This window comes from Balaenoptera physalus (genome assembly GCF_965194825.1).
Source record: "Balaenoptera physalus genome assembly, chromosome: 5".
In the NCBI taxonomy this organism is placed as follows: domain Eukaryota; kingdom Metazoa; phylum Chordata; class Mammalia; order Artiodactyla; family Balaenopteridae; genus Balaenoptera; species Balaenoptera physalus.
Genome location: NC_138884.1, coordinates 143871357 through 143893831, shown reverse-complemented (window position 1 = coordinate 143893831; position 22475 = coordinate 143871357). Strand labels below are relative to the sequence as shown.

The window sequence follows — 22475 nt, the reverse complement described above, 5'->3', positions numbered from 1 at the left end:
AACTTTTTCAACTTAAGCACTTTATTCATTAGTTTGATGAAGTGTCTGAATCTCCTGACTCCCTTCCTCCACATTCAGTGGGTGTGGAAATGGGAAGGTGTGGTATGTCACCCAGCTTTCCCTCACCCACTAAAGTGGATTGTTTTAAAGTATACACAGACATTATAAAAGTTTACCCTTAAAAAAACATGCCTCTCTAAGAAATACTTTTGAAAAAATTACTTACATAAAATTACATAACCTGAATCCATTATTATACCTAAAAAAGGAAAATATTTCCTAATATCGTCTAATATCCCTTCATGATTATGTCTCCATTTGTCTCATAAATGTCTTTTTTGATAATTGGTTCTTTCATATCAACATCAAAAAGAACTTCCTCTTTTATTTACTTTGTATATCTCCTGGTCTCTTTTAATCTGTAAAATCTCTTCATTTTTTGTCTTGCCTTTTATTTCTTATTTCTTTTGCCTTAAATAATTTTCCACATTTTGGGTTTAATTATCTGTATCACTATGATATCATTTAACATAATTCTGTATTCCCTATATTTTACATAAATTGATTAGATCAAAGGGTTTGATTAGACTCAATTTTAGTTTTTTTTTTTGTCAAGAATGTCTTATGAGGTTCAGAGTATATGGTCAACTCTCATTTTTTGATCTCTCTGCTATAAAATTCTTCATCAATTTTTTATTTAATGTTTTAGCAGCCTTTTAACATCATTGGCAAGACCCATTACTTCATTAAGGTATGCAAAATTCTGTTGTTTCAATGTTACCATTTTTTTCTGGATATATTAGGTGTGATTCTTCCATAAAAAAATTTACTCATCAACTATTTGATTACCCTTAAATACATTGGTACACAAAAGGAAGGGTAAATGCTTGATTCTTTTCTGTTATGTATTTATAAGTTTCCAGAACAATGATTTAATGCCCTAGCAACCTTGAGAGGAGTGATGAATGAACTTTTTAAAATTATTATGAACTCATGGATTTTTAACATGTTTGAAGGGTTCATTGCATTCATTATAGTTCTTGATGTTTAAATCAAACTGTCTTCAACTGGTAGAAACACTTTATTTGATACCCGTGACCTTCCAACAGGACTCAGGTAGTTTCTTTGTGCTGCTTTTTGGTATGACAAATAGTTCCAGGCTTACATTGTATAGTTCTTTATCACAGAGCAGAATCTACTATTTTTGCAAGAGGTCTTGGCTTACTTTACTATGTGGTGCTATTTAGATACCACAGTCTTGGTTCTTTATATCTGGTTTGGCCAGTTTGGCCATTGCTTCTAGGCCTTTTCAGCTTAACAGCCAGAAAATACATATTTTAAGAGAAAATAAACAACCCAAGAGTTTATATTCTGGTTGCAATTAAAATTTAAAAATATGAAGTTTTTACTAAAATTCTTTATCTTTAAATTTTTTTATCTTTGTTCTCAAAATTGTATTTTCCAAAGTTATTAATACAGTTACTTATTTTCTACTTATCATCTATGTATCTATCTAATATATCTGTCTACATGCAAATCTTCAAAGTAATAATGCCAATATTTTTACTGTGAACATGGTCACTAAATACTGTTTGAGATTTCTTTTCAGTTCTTTTTAATTCTGATATATCCCAGTAAGGATGACCTTAAGATTACTGTGTTATAAGGTCATTAAAAAAAATATTGCATGGTTAAGCTGTCAAATTGATATATAGTTTAGTTTAGTTTTATTTTGCTTTCCACTTAAAGGGGTTATTTTATTAATTTATATTTAATGTTTTAATTATGCAAAATAGTTAGAAGGCTCTAAATTCCAATCTGTAAAACAAGATATATTCAGAGAAGTATACATTCAATTTCTTCCTCCTTATGTCTCTCTTCTTCCACTTTGTATGTCATAATTTTCATTAGTTTTTTTTTTTTTTAACATCTTTATTGAATTATAATTGCCTTACAATGGTGTGTTAGCTTCTGCTTTATAACAAAGTGAATCAGTTATACACACACAATATGTTCCCATTTGTCTTCCCTCTTGCATCTCCCTCCCTCCCACCCTCCCCATCCCATCCCTCTAGGTGGTCACAAAGCACCGAGCTGATCTCCCTGTGCCATGCGGCTGCTTCCCACTAGTTATCTATTTTACATTTGGTAGTGTATATATGTCCATGCCACTCTCTCACTTTGTCACAGCTTACCCTTCCCCCTCCCCATACCCTCAAGTCCATTCTCTAGTAGGTCTGTGTCTTTATTCCCGTCTTGCCAATAGGTTCTTCATGGCCTTTTTTTTTTTTTTTCCTTAGATTCCGTATATATGTGTTAGCATACTGTATTTGTTTTTCTCTTTCTGACTTACTTCACTCTGTATGACAGACTCTAACTCCATCCACCTCATTACAAATACCTCCATTTCATTTCTTTTTATGGCTGAGTAATATTCCATTGTATATATGTGCCACATCTTCTTTATCCATTCATCTGTCGATGGACATTTAGATTGCTTCCATGTCCTGGCTATTGTAAATAGAGCTGCAATGAACATTTTGGTACATGACTCTTTTTAACCTATGGTTTTCTCAGGGTATATGCCCAGTAGTGGGATTGCTGGGTCGTATGGTAGTTCTATTTGTAGTTTTTTAAGGAACCTCCATACTGTTCTCCACAGTGGCTGTATCAATTTACATTCCCACCAACAGTGCAAGAGTGTTCCCTTTCCTCCACACCCTCTCCAGCATTTATTGTTTCTAGATTTTTTGATGATGGCCATTCTGACCGGTGTGAGATGATATCTCATTGTAGTTTTGATTTGCATTTCTCTAATGATTAATGATGTTGAGCATTCTTTCATGTGTCTGTAGGCCATCTGTATATCTTCTTTGGAGAAATGTCTATTTAGGTCTTCTGCCCATTTTTGGATTGGGTTGTTCGTTTTTTTGTTATTGAGCTGCATGAGCTGCTTGTAAATCTTGGAGATTAATCCTTTGTCAGTTGCTTCATTTGCAAATATTTTCTCCCATTCTGATGGTTGTCTTTTGGTCTTGTTTATGGTTTCCTTTGCTGTGCAAAAGCTTTTAAGTTTCATTAGGTCCCATTTGTTTATTTGTGTTCTTATTTCCATTTCTCTGGGAGCTGGGTCAAAAAGAATCTTGCTGTGATGTATGTCATAGAGTGTTCTGCCTATGTTTTCCTCTAAGAGTTTGATAGTGTCTGCCCTTACACTTAGGTCTTTACTCCATTTTGAGTTTATTTTTGTGTATGGTGTCAGGGAGTGTTCTAATTTCATACTTTTACATGTACCTGTCCAATTTTCCCAGCACCACTTATTGAAGAGGCTGTCTTTTCTCCACTGTATATGCTTGCCTCCTTTATCAAAAATAAGGTGCCCATATGTGTGTGGGTTTATCTCTGGGCTTTCTATCCTGTTCCATTGATCTATATTTCTGTTTTTGTGCCAGTACCAAACTGTCTTGATTACTGAAGCTTTGTAATATAGTCTAAAGTCAGGGAGCCTGATTCCCCCAGCTCCATTTTTCGTTCTCAAGATTGCTTTGGCTATTCGGGGTCTTTTGTGTTTCCATACAAATTGTGAAATTTTTTGTTCTAGTTCTGTGAAAAATGCCAGTGGTAGTTTGATAGGGATTGCATTGAATCTGTAGATTGCTTTGGGTAGTAGAGTCATTTTCACAATGTTGATTCTTCCAATCCAGGAACATGGTTTATCTCTCCATCTATTTGTATCATCTTTAATTTCTTTCATCAGTGTCTTATAATTTTCTGCATACAGGTCTTTTGTCTCCTTAGGTAGGTTTATTCCTAGATATTTTATTCTTTTTGTTGCAATGGTAAATGGGAGTGTTTTCTTAATTTCACTTTCAGATTTTTCGTCATTAGTGTATAGAAATGCAAGAGATTTCTGTGCATTAATTTTGTATCCTGCTACTTTACCAAATTCATTGATTAGCTCTAGGAGGTTTCTGGTAGCATCTTTAGGATTCTCTATGTATAGTATCATGTCATCTGCAAATAGTGACAGCTTTACTTCTTCTTTTCCGATTTGGATTCCTTTTATTTCTTTGTCTTCTCTGATTGCTGTGGCTAACACTTCCAAAACTATGTTGAATAATAGTGGTGAGAGTGGGCAACCTTGTCTTGTTCCTGATCTTAGTGGAAATGGTTTCAGTTTTTCACCATTGAGGACAATGTTGGCTGTGGGTTTGTCATATATGGCCTTTATTATGTTGAGGAAAGTTCCCTCTATGCCTACTTTCTGCAGGGCTTTTATCATAAATGGGTGTTGAATTTTGTCGAAAGCTTTCTCTGCATCTATTGAGATGATCATATGGTTTTTCTCCTTCAATTTGTTAATATGATGTATCACATTGATTGATTTGCATATATTGAAGAATCCTTGCATTCCTGGGATAAACCCCACTTGATCATGGTGTATGATCCTTTTAATGTGCTGTTGGATTCTGTTTGCTAGTATTTTGTTGAGGATTTTTGCATCTATGTTCATCAGTGATATTGGCCTGTAGTTTTCTTTCTTTGTGACATCTTTGTCTGGTTTTGGTATCAGGGTGATGGTGGCCTCGTAGAATGAGTTTGGGAGTGTTCCTCCCTCTGCAATATTTTGGAAGAGTTTGAGAAGGATAGGTGTTAGCTCTTCTCTAAATGTTTGATAGAATTCACCTGTGAAGCCATCTGGTCCTGGGCTTTTGTTTGTTGCAAGGTTTTTAATCACAGTTTCAATTTCAGTGCTTGTGATTGGTCTGTTCATATTTTCTATTTCTTCCTGGTTCAGTCTCGGCAGTTTGTGCATTTCTAAGAATCTGTCCATTTCTTCCAGGTTGTCCATTTTATTGGCATAGAGTTGCTTGTAGTAATCTCTCATGATCTTTTGTATTTCTGCAGTGTCAGTGGTTACTTCTCCTTTTTCATTTCTAATTCTATTGATCTGAGTCTTCTCCCTTTTTCTCTTGATGAGTCTGGCTAATGGTTTATCAATTTTGTTTATCTTCTTAAAGAACCAGCTTTTAGTTTCATTGATTTTTGCTATTGTTTCCTTCATTTCTTTTTCATTTATTTCTGACCTGATCTTTATAATTTCTTTCCTTCGGCTGGCTTTGGGGTTTTTTTGTTCTTCTTTCTCTAATTGCTTTAGGTGCAAGGTTAGGTTATTTATTCGAGATGTTTCCTGTTTCTTGAGGTAGGCTTGTATTGCTATAAACTTCCCTCTTAGCACTGCTTTTGCTGCGTCCCATAGGTTTTGGGTCGTCGTATCTCCATTGTCATTTGTTTCTAGGTATTTTTTGATTTCCCCTTTGATTTCTTCAGTGATCACTTCGTTATTAAGTAATGTGTTGTGTAGCCTCCATGTGTTTGTATTTTTTACAGATCTTTTCCTGTAATTGATATCTAGTCTCATAACGTTGTGGTCAGAAAAGATACTTGATACGATTTCAATTTTCTTAAATTTACCAAGGCTTGATTTGTGACCCAAGATATGATCTATCCTGGAGAATGTTCCATGAGCACTTGAGAAACATGTGTATTCTGTTGTTTTTGGGTGGAATGTCCTATAAATATCAATTAAGTCCATCTTGTTTAATGTATCATTTAAAGCTTGTGTTTCCTTATTTATTTTCATTTTGGATGATCTGTCCATTGGTGAGAGTGGGGTGTTAAAGTCCCCTACTATGATTGTGTTGCTGTCGATTTCCCCTTTTATGGCTGTTAGTATTTGCCTTATGTATTGAGGTGCTCCTATGTTGGGTGCATAAATATTTACAATTGTTATACCTTTCTCTTGGATCGATCCCTTGATCATTATATAGTGTCCTTCTTTGTCTCTTGTAATAGTCTTTATTTTAAAGTCTATTTTGTCTGATATGAGAATTGCTCCTCCAGCTTTCTTTTGATTTCCATTTGCATGGAATATCTTTTTCCATCCCCTCACTTTCAGTCTATATGTGTCTCTAGGTCTGAAGTGGGTCTCTTGTAGACAGCATATATATGGGTCTTGTTTTTGTATCCATTCAGCCAGCCTGTGTCTTTTGGTGAGAGCATTTAATCCATTTACATTCAAGGTAATTATCAATATGTATGTTCCTATTCCCATTTTCTTAAATGTTTTGGGTTTGTTATTGTAGGTGTTTTCCTTCTCTTGTGTTTCTTGCCTAGAGAAGTTCCTTTAGCATTTGTTGTAAAGCTGGTTTGGTGGTGCTGAACTCTCTCAGCTTTTGCTTGTCTGTAAAGGTTTTAATTTCTCCATCGAATCTGAATGAGATCCTTGCTGGGTAGTGTAATCTTGGTTGTAGGTTTTTCTCCTTCATCACTTTAAGTATATCCTGCCACTCCCTTCTGGCTTGCAGAGTTTCTGCTGAAAGATCAGATGTTAACCTTATGGGGATTCCCTTGTGTGTTATTTGCTGTTTTTCCCTTGCTGCCTTTAATATGTTTTCCTTATATTTAATTTTTGACAGTTTGATTAATATGTGTCTTGGTGTGTTTCTCCTTGGGTTTATCCTGTATGGGACTCTCTGTGCTTCCAGGACTTGATTAACTATTTCCTTTCCCATATTAGGGAAGTTTTCAACTATAATCTCTTCAAATATCTTCTCAGTCCCTTTCTTTTTCTCTTCTTCTTCTGGGACCCCTATAATTCGAATGTTGGTGCGTTTAATGTTGTCCCAGAGGTCTCTGAGACTGTCCTCAGTTCTTTTCATTCTTTTTTCTTTATCCTGCTCTGCAGTAGTTATTTCCACCATTTTATCTTCCAGGTCACTTATCCTTTTTTCTGCCTCAGTTATTCTGCTATTGATCCCATCTAGAGTATTTTTAATTTCATTTATTGTGGTTTTCATCATTGCTTGGTTCCTCTTTAGTTCTTCTACGTCCTTGTTAAATGTTTCTTGCATTTTGTCTATTCTATTTCCAAGATTTTGGATCATCCTTACTATCATTATTCTGAATTCTTTTTCAGGTAGACTACCTATTTCCTCTTCATTTGTTAAGTCTGGTATGTTCTGACCCTGCTCCTTCATCTGCTGTGTGTTTTTCTGTCGTCTCATTTTGCTTATCTTACTGTGTTTGGGGTCTCCTTTTCACAGGCTGCAGGTTCGTAGTTCCTGTTGTTTTTGGTATCTGTCCCCAGTGGCTAAGGTTGGTTCAGTGGGTTGTGTAGGCTTCCTGGTGGAGGGAACTAGTGCCTGAGCTCTGGTGGATGAGGTTGGATCTTGTCTTTCTGGTGGGCACGTCCACGTCTGGTGGTGTATTTTGGGGTGTCTGTGGCCTTATTATGATTTTAGGCAGCCTCTCTGCTAATGGATGGGGCTGTGTTCCTGTCTTGCTAGTTGTTTGGCATAGGGTGTCCAGCACTGTAGCTTGCTGGTCGTTGAGTGAAACTGGGTCTTGATGTTGAGATGGAGATCTCTGAGAGATTTTTGCCGTTTGGTATTACGTGGAGCTGGGAGGTCTCTTGTGGACCAGTGTCCTGAAGTTGGCTCTCCCACCTCAGAGGCACGGCCCTGATGCCTGGCTGGAGCACCAAGAGCCTTTCGTCCACACGGCTCAGAGTAAAAGGGAGAAAATATAGAAAGAAAGAAAGAGGCTATAATATAGTGAAGTAAAATAAAGCTATTGTAAAGCAAAGCTATACAGACAAAATCGCACCCAGAAGCATATACATATACACTCACAAATAAAAGGAAAAGGGGAAAAATTAATATATCCTGCTCCCAAAGTCCACCTCCTGAATTTGGGATGATTCGTTGTCTATTCAGGTATTCAACAGATGCAGGCACATCAAGTTGTTTGTGGAGTTTTAATCCGCTGCTTCTAAGGCTGCTGGGAGAGATTTCCCCTTATCTTCCCTGTTCGCACAGCTCCTGGGGTTCAGCTTTGGATTTGGACCCGCCTCTGCGTGTAGGTCGCCTGAGGGCGTCTATTCCCCGCCCAGACAGGACGGGGTTAAAGGAGCAGCTGCTTCGGGGCTCTGGCTCACTCAGGCCGCGGGGAGGGAGCGGTATGGAGGAGGCGGGGCGAGCCTGCGGCGGCAGAGGCCAGCGTGACGTTGCACCAGCCTGAGGCGGGCAGTGCGTTCTCCCGGGGAACTTGTCCCCGGATCACGGGACCCTGGCAGTGGCAGGCTGCACAGGCTCCCGGGAGGGGCGGTGTGGAGAGTGACCTGTGCTCACACACAGGCTTTTTGGAGGCGGCAGCAGCAGCCCCAGCGTCTCATGCCCGTCTCTGGGGTCCGTGCTGATCGCCGCGGCTCGCGCCCTTCTCTGGAGCTCGTTTAGGCGGCGCTCTGAATCCCCTCTCCTTGCGCGCCGCAAAACAAAGAGGCAAGAAAAAGTCTCTTGCCTCTTCGGGAGCTGCAGACCTTTTCCCGGTCTCCCTCCCAGCCAGCTGTTGTGCACTAACCCCTTCAGGCGGTGTTCACGCCGCCAGCCTCAGTCCTCTCCCTGCGATCCGACCAAAGCCGAGCCTCAGCTCCCAGCCCCGCCCGCCCCGGCGGGGGAGCAGACAAGCCTCTCGGGCTGGTGAGCGCTGCTCGGCGCCGATCCTCTGTGCGGGAATCTCTCCGTTTTTCCCTCTGCGCCCCTGTTGCTGTGGGATCCGCGCTGGTAGCTGCGGCTCGCGCCCGTCTCTGGAGTTCGTTTAGGCGGCGCTCTGAATCCCCTCTCCTCGCGCACCAGGAAACAAAGAGGGAAGAAAAAGTCTCTTGCCTCTTCGGCAGCTGCAGACTTTTTCCGGGACTCCCTCTCGGCTAGCTGTGGTGCACTGACCCCTTCAGGCTGTTTTCACGCCGCCAACCCCAGTCCTCTCCCTGCGATCCAACCGAAGCCCGAGCCTCAGCTCCCAGCCCCGCCCGCCCCGGCGGGTGAGCAGACAAGCCTCTCGGGCTGGAGAGTGCTGCTCGGCGCCGAGCCTCCGTGCGGGAACCTCTCCGCTTTGCCCTCCGCACCCCTGTGGCTGCGCTCTCCTCCGTGGCTCCGAAGCTTCCCCCCTCTGCCACCCGCAGTCTCTGCCCGCGAAGGGGCTTCCTAGTGCGTGGAAATCTTTCCTCCTTCACGGCTCCCTCCCACTGGTGCAGGTGCCGTCCCTATTCTTTTGTCTCTGTTATTTCTTTTTTCTTTTGCCCTACCCAAGTACGGGGGGAGTTTCTTGCCTTTTTGGAGGTCGGACGTTTTCTGCCAGCGTTCAGTGGGTGTTCTGTAGGAGCAGTTCCACGTGTAGATGTATTTCTACTGTATCTGTGGGAAGGAAGGTGATCTCCGCGTCTTACTCTTCCGCCATCTTCCCGAGGCCCCCCCTTCATTAGTTTTTTGTTTCTACTTACATTTTTTAAATATAAGCATCTGTTGTGTGTATATATATATGTATAGATGCATATATATCTAACTCCTTTTATATATATCTTTTATCCCATTCATAAATAAAAGGTAGTATAGTGATCACTTTGTTTTGCAAAAAAGATGAAAAGATTTTTAGAGATTAATCTATAATCATGTATAAAAATTTTCCTCATTCTTTTTAGAGATATATAGTACTCTCTTCCATGGATGTATCATAGTTTATTCAACAAGTCCCTTATAAATGGACATTTTGATTACTTCCGGGTTTTTTTGTTTTGACAAATAGGACAACAGTAAATCACCTTGTGCATATGACGTTTTAGTATTTCTAGGATATCTTTGGAAGAGATTCCTAAAGAAGGGATTTCTGTATAAAGAGACAAATCAGTAACTATATTTTTAGATATTACCAAATAACTTTTTATATATGTTGTGCAACTGTGTATTTCTACCAGTAGTATAGGAGTGTATGTTCCTCTATAACATCATCAAGAGAATGTATCTCTAACATTTTAATATTGTACTTTTCTTAAAGGGAACATTCATTTTCATTATATCTAGAGTTGAAAAAGAATCCTCCCATTAGACAAAACACATATCGGCACTTTTCCTGGAACAACTTAAAAAAAGCCTGTTGAATTTAGATGTTCAATAGGTATAGGACTTTTGACAATAATACTTAATTTTGAAAGGGGCTTATCTAATTATTTTTCAGAAGGTCTTAAAATTTAAAGGAAATTTTTAGGAATGGATGCATCTACATGACAGCCTTGATCTAGCATGAAGTCCATATCCGTTACTATACTCTAAGGTCGCTGGATATTTTAGGTTAACTACCTAGTTACATCTGTTTGAAGAGATAATCAGGGAATGGCTTTTTCCAATGAGTGAGCATGTACAAGAGGCCTGCAGAATTGTCATACTGTTTTTTAGAATATTATCTTTGGACACTACTGGTGCCCTCATCACTGTAAGGTACACATGTTATGCTTTACTCATCTCTATCACGACCTGTTCCCTAGGAAGCATCACAGAACAAAAAGTCACTGGAGAGTTAAAGAGTGTAGATAAGGGCAGTTCACCACCACAATGCACCTGTCAGAAGTCCTGCTGGCTCACATATAACTGAACATAAGACTGATTGGCTCTGTGCCCAGAGAAACCAGTGTATCCTGAAGGGTGCCATATTGACAATTATGGATATGCAAAATTGTTCACACATTCAAGGTTAAGAGCAACTTATTTTGAGCTCATATCTTTATGCAATTCATTCGATGGCATATGGGGTCATTTTGGAGCCTAGTCTCTAGAGGCAAGAACTGCTGCTGCAACTCACTTGTTCTAAATTATGGTTGCTGTTCAAATAGTTTAAAAATAATCCTGCATGGTTTTTGACCAGCCTTTTAAATGATTACTCAGGGAAAATTGAGAAATAATGTAAATTAAAATCTAAGTAATAAAGTATAACTGTATTGATCAAAGCTTGGGTTTGACAATGATGGATGATTTCTGCTGAAAACAAAGTGTCTATTTGATAATGATGTGTCATCAAATAGCATAATAGCATGAGACTGAATAATTAAAATTGTCCTCCTGTAAATCTTGTAAGGGGGTTCCCAACAAAGTAATTAGCTATTTTCTGGACTTCTTATTAAAGATAAACTACCATATGTACTATGGTGTTTTGTAATTTTTTACAGTCACTCTAGGCAGAATCTTTATTCTGTATCTTTATGATACAGTCTTATGTCTTATTCATTTGAGGATCACATAATCAGTTCCTTTTTTTGGTAACAGAACGTAATTTCCTTGTATATTATCTTTTGTCTCAGAAACTCCTTGTGCTTTGAGACATTGTCAGAGTAGATTTATTGAGTGCATAAATTCTTTTTTGAAAGGAAAAAACAGATATTATTAGAAATATTTAGGTCGTATTATGTCAGTAAAATCATATTTATTCTATGTCTATACAAGCAAATGTATTTTCAACCATTTCTCAGATAACATAGGGGGAAATATTTCTTGAATTAATTGTTGGAATTATGCCTAACTTTTCCATATCGGTTGTCAACTTAGGTAATATTATGTTGATAATAACATTACGGGATAAATGAGTTTGAATGAAATTTTTAAATGTCTTAATTTTCTTCTTCAATATCTTGTCATTATTGAAGGGTATTTTGTTCTTTTTCTATGAGCAACAATAATATCTAAGATGATTCATATTCTTTTGATTTATGTCCCTTCTTATAATAAGACCTTAACCCATAAATTTCCTTCAGTTCATTTGAGTTTTTATGAATTTTTATTAGGTAAAACTTTATTCCTACTTCTGTTTATCTATGGATTCCCTAAATTTGCCTTACCATCATCTCGATATGTCGAATTTACGCTCTTTGTTCATTTGCTACTTGTTGTGAAGCTGCTACCTGCTATTGATTTCAAACTAATCCTTGATTATTCACTAAATCTTGTGGAACACCTACCTCTGGTAAACACTTAGAAAAAGTATGTGCAAACTCCAAAATGAAGATACTTTCAAATAACCAACAAAATATAAAAAGAGCATTATTGTGAGTATATATCAAAATATCTAAGTATTTCTATTTTTATTCTTCTTAAGCTGGTAGAACCATATTTAGCCAAACTTATTTTAATTTTAGCTTGAGCATAGGTATTCAGTTTAGGAGAATTAATCTGCTTGTTTCTATTCGAGCATCAATTGTTTCTCACTACCTAAAATTTGACTGATTTTTCTTTTCTTTATTCGATTCTTGTTGTCTTTTAAAAATGCATTTCTCTAAACCAAACTTCTCAGTTTGGTTAAAATGAGGTAATCCATCTCATTTTCTTTTCATTTTACTTTTTGTCAATATTTAGATACTTTTAAGCCAACTTTAGTAATTTTGCATTGCTTTTAAGAGTTTAAAAATTTTCTTTCATAAATGAGGTGTGTATCTTGAACCCAATTACATATTTCTGCTTTTTACTTCACATGTTTTTAACTAACTATAAATGGGTCAAACATACTAATTTACTACACTAATTTATAAAGTATTGTTGACAGAGTGAGAAGCGCTATTTAAAATGTATCTCAGGTAAAATATTGAAATGAGGTGTGTAAAATATTCATATGAGGGCGTTCATACATTATCTTTAATTTTTTGAACTAAAAATATATACATATATGACACTATTTTTTTTAAGTCAGTTAATGTGATAAATTGAAGGACTGCCCCAAACTGTTCACCCCTACATGAATCCACATACTTATCATTGCCTTAATTGTAGGTTGTTTTATTTCCTCACTCTTTGACTTTTCACTTTAGCCAGTTGCATGAGCCAGAAATGACATTGTGGTGGTGTGAAGCCTAGGGCTAAAGAGGCCTCATGTGTTTCTTCTTTTTCTCTTGTGTCTTTCCCATTGACCTGAAAACAACATACTCTGGCTAGCCTGTTGGCACAAGGTAGACTCACATTATGATGAATGAGCACGTGACCTTAATTTTCCCTTGTCCTACCATGTACCACATCATACAGAAGTCACCAGACTAATAGAATATTGGATTGGACTTAAGGCATTCTAAAGCATCAGCTTGGGCCTGAAACCCTGAAGGATTTCAAGACTTTTTGAGCCAATGGCTATCATATGGTGCTGTGTTGCTTTAGATAGAATACATGTATCTCTGAACCAGGGGGTGGTAGAGGTACCCCCTTGGGGAATTTCTGCTTCCTATTTTCACACTTGCAGTCTCTGTTGGACTAGAGGTCCAGGTTTCTGTGGAGGAGTAATTCTAATAATGGACAGAAGAAAGATTCCACTGAAACAAAAGCTAAGGCTGCCACTTGATCATTTGAGTTCTTCATTCCAGTAGACCAGTAGACAGAGAAAGGGACCACTAAAATGTTCAGACTCATTAATACTGATCATCATGAGATGGTACTTCTTACTACAGGATGAGATCTGAGAAATACTATGTCTAGGACTTGAAATGTACTCTGAATCCATTTATTGTTTCCATGATCATAACCATGATTGGACAATTGCACCAACCATGCCTAGAAACGACATGATAGTCAGAGGTTCAGATCCCTTTGGGAACATAGATTTGGGTTACTTCACGTGGTAAGAAATATACATCAGCAGATATTCCTATCAAGAATGAAGAGCATCAAAATATTTGACAGAGGAGAAAAGTGATGAATATTAATTATTTCCTCAGCGTTAACTACTACACCTAGCTTGACACACCAACTCTATTGTTGTCTTTTCTTCAGATATTGTTGTGACTGCTGACTACCATCAAGAAACAGTCACAGTTTCTATGGTTATAAAGTGGTATAGATCTGAGCTGTGAATGGGTCAACAACAGACACAACCAATGTCCCATCCCCTCGCTTTTCCCATTGCTGTGCATGTAGCCCAGACCTCCGAGTGCCAGAACTTGGATCTGTATGTCTGAAGGCTCTCTGCCCCCTCAGATCTGCTCTCCCTGTGAACACTGCACAACAGAAGTGTCAGCAATGTAAAGTCCCTTCCAGAAGGGCCGTCAGTCAAGGATGGACAGCACAAAAACACCCCAGATCTTTTGCCTCTAAGTGGCATTACAATGAGGCATGTATACTACACTGGCTTCCAAACTGCACCAGTAGGAATAAACTCAGATTTCCTACAGTAGTAACTTACTTGAAAATATGCCTTTATCTGGCAGCCTTCCATCTTTTCTGACTCCTGCTTCCCTATTTTGTTTCCTGGGATCATCTACCAAATAAAACCACTTGTACTCAAAACCTCACACTTGTTAGGATGGCTGTTATTTAAAAAAAAAAAAAAAGTGTTGGCAAAGATGTGAAGTAAAGGTAATCCTTGTACACTGTTGGTTGGAATGTAAATTGATGCAAGAACTAAACAGTATGGTGACTCCTCAAAAAATTAAAAGTAATACTATCATATAATCTAGCAGTTCCATTTATGGTATAAATCCAAAGAAAATAAAATTAGGATCTCAAAGAGTTATCTGCACTCCCATGTTCATCGCAGCATTATTCACAATAGCCAAAGACATGGATGTAACCTAAATCTCCATTGACCAATAAATGGGTAAAAAAATTATGGTATATACAATTAAATATTATTCAACCTTAAAAAAAAAAAAAGATGGAAATTCTGCCATTTGCAACAACATAGATGAGTCTGGAGGACATTATGCTATGTGAATAAGCCAGACACAGAAGGGCAAATACTGCATGATACCACTTGTATGAGAAATCTAAAATATTCAAATTCATAGAAGCAGAAAGTGGAATGGTGGTTTCCAGGGACTGGAGGGAGAGGGAAATAAGGAGGTATTAGAAAAATGGTACATAGTTTCAGTTGCCCAAGATAACTAGGTCCTAGAAATCTACTGTACAGCATAGTGTCTGCAGTTAATATGGTATTGTATACTTAAAACACTGTTAGGAAGGTGAATCTTATGTTAAGTGTTTTTATGAGAAAACTAATAATAAATAGACAAGGCAGGAGGAAACTTTTGGAGGTAATGGATATGTTTATGGCATACATTGTGGTGATGGCTTCATGGGTGTACACTTATCTCCAAACTCATCAATTGTAGACATTAAGTACCACAGCTTATCATATGTCAATCATACATCATAAAATGGTTTAAAAAAGAAACTTTACTCTTAAAAATACTCTCCAGTTTAAAACAAAGTAAGACAAAGGAAAAACCTGTGTTACTTTGTACATCATTTTAACATAGATGTGTGTGTATAATTTCATACTATGTTCCTTCAAAAACTGTAAAATAGATACCCTAATATTTACTGGACAGATAAAGAAACTAACTCTAAGTTACAAACTTAACTACATCATGCAATGTGATAAGAGCTATATTTAGAAATAAGTTTCTCTGATTCTTGCTATAGATTCTGTCAATTGTGTTTTTCCTCTTTGTCAATTCATCTGCTAATAAAAAAGCTCAGTGCTCACCCAAGAACATTCACTTTGAACTCTTGAGAGATAATGTGTGCCATATGTATCATAAACATTTCCAATCATACCAAAGCTGTTCTGAGTAGAGAGGAAATTTCACTTGTATTATTTGAGAACGAAATCATTTCTGTGTTTAACAGAGGTATAGGTTGAGATTTACCTTAGTACATGAAGGAATAAAGTTATTACGATACTCAAATTAGTATCTTGAACAGAGACTCCAACGGGGAAAACAATCAAGAAAAATAATAATTATGTCTTATATTTACAAAGAACATTCTATACTAGTAGGTATTTCCACTCAGTATCTCGAGACTCACAGTAACTCTTTATGGCCATCTTTTATAATAAGGAATTCAGACTCTGAACTGTTTAAGTGGATTGTTCACTATTAAATGCATTAAGTTCTAAGGTCAAAACTACTAATTAAGTTATAATTAAAACAACACTATGTGTAAATAAAGCATGAATTAGAGGTGACCTTATGCCTTCATATTGAACTCCCACCTCTCCACCTACTCTTTTCCTCTATTAGAAAGTCTCTTGAAAAAGATCAAATAGCTTAGCATAGAAAAATAAAAAAAGCTTGTTTGGGGTATTGAATTAACACTAATACTACTCCCATTTATATTGCAAACACTTCTCTACATGGGAGTAGATATAGGAAAGTAAAAATTATCCTGTATTCTCATAATCAGTTTCCAAAAGAGAATGAAAGGGGAATCTCATGCCAGCTGCTATGAGTGAAACATATCTACAAAAGGAAAAATTAGTAAATTTCAACTCAGTAGAATGCAACAGTTCTACTGTTTACTAGTAATTGACCACTTATCCTAATAACCATACAATGAACTATTATTAATTTTTAACTGTTTTCTGATTGAATTCATCATATTGACTGACATTTAGCATCACTTTCTGAAAAGCCAATGCAACTTATGTAAATGATTAATAAAAATATTTTAGCAACAAGCAATTTAATTTTTAAAATCACAAGTGATAATTAGGTAACTGAATTAGATAACTAAAATAAACTAAGTACAGTATCAAATTTAAAGCAGGAAAAGAATCAGTATATATGGCATTAGAAATTATAGATAATTCTGTCTGTTATGCATTTTTTGTCTCTGAAATAATCTTCAATATCCATGAATTATCTATTAAAATTATAAAATAAATTACAATAAAAATAAACATTTTAATCCAGTATTTTATCAAACGAATTCCATTTGTTTCAATTATGAAATTTTAAAAAAATCCTTTTTTTAAAAGCTGGGACTATTAGAATATTTAATTTACTCTTTATTCATACTTGAACCAATACTTGTATCAGTTATTAACTAATTTAATTACAAGATAACTATTAACTTCAGAAAATAGATCACTTACCTCTTCCGTAACTTTAGCTTTGAAATTCAACAAGAAAATGTTGCATTATTCAACTTTTCTAATTAACAGAAGGAAAATTGTATAAATAATTTAACAATTTGTGGATTTGCAATAATTTTCCATTTAAGAGATTTTTTATATATGTATATTTTAAATTAAAATGCCATTTGCAACTGTTTTTTTCTTTTAATAAATGACATTATCCTTCTTACACATGTGCACAACTAAATAGCATATTTGTGCAGTTCAGTAGGTAACATTGTGCCTCCACAATGTTCCTGACTATATTTCTGTATCCTAACATATTTATACCCATAACAATGAATTTTCTAGACTTGAAACTGCAATCATTAGGCCTTCTCTTTGATGCAGCTTTTCTAATAATGGGTTAAAAAAAATTAAGTTAGAGAATAGTAGCTAGAAATAGTGTTTGAGTGAAATACTATGTATCTGTTGAGTGTAGTTGCCATAAACTCCATTTTGTTTTTATAAAAAATAGACTTCCACATCAGAATTAAGTTTGAATTTTATCCTTGCTGCTTGCTCAGTAGCAGTTTGGAGCTAGCTCCTTAAAACTCTTTTAACCTCACTCTTCTTTTGGAAGGTAAACAATCGTAACATCTAATTCATAGGGTTTTTTTTAATAATTAAACAAAATAAATTGTGAAAACACCTTCACAGTGTTGAGCTGAAGAAAATGTTTATTCTGCATCTTATTTCATAGGGTTTAAAGAGATATTAATAATTGATTTGACTTTTACATATTTCATTTATTTCTCTCTCTTTAAACTTACCTAAAAAGAGAAAATTTAGACATTTTGAAGATGGATATGGTAAATAAGGTATATTAAACAAATACTATATCAGAACTACAGAAAATCTTTTGAAACAGAACAAATCATAGGAAGTTCTAACGGAAGTTGGAGAGGTTAAAATACGAAAATGGCTTATTTAATTTGTAGATTTTTGAATGAGTAATAAAATATTTCTAAAGTTTGAAGTTGGCATCACAGAAATAATTATGCCTTTTGTCTCTTAGAGTCAAAATACAGCCTAGGAAACAGATCAGTTTAAAACTTCAGTATTCTAACTAAAATCCACAGAAGAAATTACTCTCACTGATCAGTACAAAGATACATTTGGTTTCTCCTGAATGACTTAAATTTTTTCACCTGATCAACACCATGACTAACCCAAAATCTAGAAAGAGACAGGGACCTATAGGAAGAAAGAAGACCCTAGCATTTGTTCGCCTAGGACAGAAGCTACAGACCACAATGTAAACTAGTAAAAAGAATAAACTAGACTGTCTTTTCTCCATTGTATATTTTTGCCTCTTTGGTTGAAGATTAATTGACCAGATGTGTGTGGGTTTATTTCTGGGCTGTCTATTCTGTTCCAGTGGTCCATATGTCTGTCTTTGTGCCAATACCATGCTGGTTTGATTACTGTAGCTTTGAAGTATTGTCTGAAGTCTGGGAGGGTTATGACTCCTGCTTTGTCCTTTTTCCTCAGGATTCCTTGGGCAGTTCTGGGTCTTTTGTGATTCCATATAAACATTTGGATTGTTTGTTGTAGTTCTGTGAAAAATGTCATGGGTAATTTGATAAAGATCATATTAAATCTGTAGATTGCTTTGGGTAGTAAGGCCATTTTAACAATATTAATTCTTCCAATCCAAGAGTATGTTGGGTATCTTTCCATTTCTTTGAATCATCTTCAGTTTTCTTTATCAGTGTTTTGTAGTTCTCAGCATATAAGCCTTTCACCTCCTTCGTCAGATTTATTCCTAAGTATTTTAATTTTTTGATGCTATTTGAAAAGGGATTTTATTTTTTTACTTTCCCTTTATGATATTTCATTGTTAGTGTAAAAAATGCAATTGATTTCTGTATGTTAATCTTGTATCCTTCTACCTTGCTGAATTTGTTCATCAGTTCTAGTAGTTTTTGTGTGGAGTCTTACAATGGAGAAAAGACAGTCTCTTCAGCAAGTAGCGTTGGGAAAGCTGGACAGCTGCATGTAAATCAGTGAAGTTAGAACCCTCACACCACACACAAAAATATACTCAAGATAGCTTAAAGACTTAAACATAAGACATGACACCATAAAACTCCTGAAAGAGAACAGAGGCAAAACATTCTCTGACATAAATTGTACAAATGTTTTCTTAGGTCAGTCTCCCAAGACAATAGAAATTAAAGCAAAAATAAACAAATGGGACCTAATCAAACTTATAAGCTTTTTGCACAGCAAACGAAACCATAAAAAAAAAAAAATGAAAAGACAAACTACAGACTGGGAGAAAATATTTGCAAATGATGTGAACAACAAGGGCTTAATTTCCAAAATATACAAACAGCTCATACAACTCAATAACAAAAATACAAACAACCTAATCAAGGTATGGGCAGAAGACCTAGATACACCTTTCTCCAAAAAAGACATACAGATGAACATGTGCCAATAAGCACATGAAAAGATGCTCAACATTGCTAGTTACTAGAGAAGTGGAAATCAAAACTACAGTGAGGTATCACCTCACACCAGTCAGAATGGCCATCATTAAAAAGTTTATGAATAACAAATGCTAGAGAGGGAGTGCAGAAAAGGGAACCTTCCCACACTGTTGGTGGGAATGTAAACAGGTACAGCTACTATGGAAAACATTATGGAAGTTCTTTAAAAAACTAAAAATGGAGTTGCCATACGATCCAGCAATCCCACTTCCAGACATATATCTGGGGAAAACTCTAATTCGAAAAGATACATACAGCCCAATGTTCATAGCAGACCTATTTACAATAGACAAGACATGGAAACAACCTAAATGTCCATGGACAGATGAATGGGTAAAGAAACTGGTGTATATATGCACAATGGAATACTACTCAGCTGCAAAAAAGAATGAAATAATGCCATTTGCAGCAACATGGATGGACCTAGGGATGATCATACTAAGTGAGGTAAGTCAGACTAAGACAAATGCCATATGATATCACTTTTATGTGGAATCTAAAATATGACACAAATGAACTTATTTACAAAACGCAAACAGACTCACAACAAAGAAAACAAACGTATGGTTACCAAAGGGGAAAAGGGGTGGGGGAGAGATAAATTAGGAGTTTGGGACTAACAAACTACTATATATAAAATAGATACACAACAAGGTCCTACTGTATAGCATAGGGAACTATAGTTAGTATCCTCTAATAAGCCGTAATGTAAAAGAATATAAAAAATAATATATATGTATAACTGAATCATTTTGCTGTATACCAGAAACTAACATAACATTGTAAATCAACTATACTTCAATAAAACAAACAAACAAAAAAAAAGCCAACACTCCCTAGAAAAGGAAAAAAAAATCAAAAAAGGAGAATAAACCAGATATTTTTAGTGAATTGATTAAATTTGACTGTGACCTGGTGTGAGAGTGTAGCTGTTAAGGATTGTAAATGTACTAAGAAGTTAAGATCCTCCTGCAAGCTTTTTCTCCAGGAACCTCCATCAGGAGTCCCCAGGGAAAATCAGGAAGAATTCTGATAAATCTCAGTTGTGGGTCTAGCTGGGTGAGAAGAACAGTGGTCACTGCTAAAAAACACCCAGACTTATATTCTCCATAATGTTTACATATGTGTCTGTTCCTGGTATATATTGATTGATTTTGTCCTTATTTGGGGGACGGTTTTCCTACTTTTTTTGGCTAGCCTTGGAACATTTGATTCAATGCCAGGAACTGAGAATGTTACCTTGTTGCATGCTGGATATTTTTGTACTTGTATAAATATTCTTGTGCTTTCTTTCTGGAGCATATAGAAGTTACTTGGTAAAAGCTTGATCCTTTCATGTCTTACTTTTAAGATTTAGTGGGCAAGTCCTGAGCAGTGCTCAATCTTGGATTAGCTATTTTCCCACTGTTGAGGCAAGGTGGTCTGTAATCTCTGCACGTTTCCCCTTGAATCCTGGGGTTTCCTGATTTTATTGGTGGAATAGGAACTATTACCAGTGTTGTGTATGTGTCCCAGGCACTGTTGCCTTCAGTCTTTTATGTGGTTCTTCCCTTGGCTTCCTTTTGTTGTTTCCAAATAGCCTTGTTCAGCTGAATACTCTTGGGCAACCTCTGCAGATCCTTATGGTCCTCTCTGTGTACAAGTCTCTCCTCTATCATTTTTGTCCTGCAAACTCCAGTCTTCTTGTTTCCTCCCAACTCTCAGTTCCATCTCAACTCAAGAAGTTGGTCACTTTTCTTTGGTTTGTCTTCCCTGTGCAACAGACTTGAACTCTCTCAAGGCAATAAACTTGGCTATTTGTAGGGATCACCTCATTTGTTTCCCATTTCTCAGGGATCATTATCCTTTGTTGTCTGATTTCCAGGATCTTGCAAAACATAGTTTCATTATTTTGTTCATTTTTTTGGTTGTTATTTTCAGATGGGAGGGTCAGTCCAGATCCTGTTAATCCATCTTGGTCAGAAGCAGATAGCTCCATCATTATTATTATTATTCTCTTGGAATGAAATAATCTTCAGAGGAACCAGCACATGAAATAGCAGAATTTGAGAAGCTTATACATGAAAAGATATAGAGATACTTACACATAAAATGGTTAACCCAGTATACTTACGACAATCCAGATCAGTAACATAAGGCACAAATTAAAATGTAGAAGAATGAAAGAACAATACCAAAAAAATTATGCAGAGCCTAGGCTATTCTGAGGCAGCTTTGACCAGACAGAGCCCTCTCTATACTTTATAGTCCCAAGACTTGTGACATAAAATAAATAGGGGCACAAACGGTGCAGTGAGGTACTGCTATGGTTCGGTTTTTTTCTTTTTGTACTCATCTTGACTATCTTGTAACCTCCTCACCTAGACAAGCTTATGCTTTTCCCATTTCTCCCACGTAGGTCAATTAATGTGACTGTATCCCTAATTTTTGTGTATCATCATCTAGACGTGACTCCTTGGATTCCTGAAAGTTGGCATGTCAGAGTTTTCCTGGGACCACAATTTATCTATATATTAGGATAGTGAAGTTATTCCTTGAAAATACAGCTTGTTTCTACCATTTGGGGGTCTCAGTTGATAGACTGTCTTGCACTCCTGGAATCTCTATGCCTTTATATGATTTTTCTGTGTTCTTGTATATGCTACACTTAAGTAAACAAGTTTAATTTCAAGACTGGCCTATCCAAGTTTGTCTCACTTCCAACAATTAATCCTTCCATTTCTTACTAAATTTTGAATTGAATATATTGAGGACAGTTGCTTTTTACAATGAATTTGCCGTACTTATACGTGCATGTGCATATGTGTATGTGTCTGTGTTTCAAGTTACAGACATTTAAATAAGCTTACCAATGTGTATTATTGTGAGTGACAGAAACGGAAAGATACAACTACTGTTTCTGTATGTTGTCATGCAAATTTACACAGCCAAAATTGAAGATATCTTCAGATTTATTACCACTATTTAGCAGACATTCTTAAGGTTATATTTGCTGTGCTCTTTAAAATAAAGTATTTAGAATTATTTATATTCCTAGTCTCAACTTACCTTCTTTATAAGCTCAACACTACTGCATTAGTTTTATTTATAATAGCAGTAAACAATCAACCAAGCATTGCGTGAGATGAACTTTGTTTCATACAAGGATAACAAATACCTGCCTTACTGAAACTTATAGTCTACTGCCATTGATCACTTCAGTTACTCCCAGAGTTA

General features: G+C 36.3%; 1 long non-coding RNA gene across 1 annotated transcript in view; it reads left to right on the top strand.

Annotated features, from left to right (window-relative positions):
• Window positions 1-20084, top strand: part of LOC309661030 — a 33418-nt gene extending 13334 nt beyond the window's left edge. Inside the window, exon 2 of the long non-coding RNA XR_014263810.1 lies at window positions 14557-20084. This is a non-coding gene — a long non-coding RNA (uncharacterized lncRNA). The remainder of the gene's footprint in view (window positions 1-14556) is intronic.
• Window positions 20085-22475: the final 2391 nt, after the last annotated feature.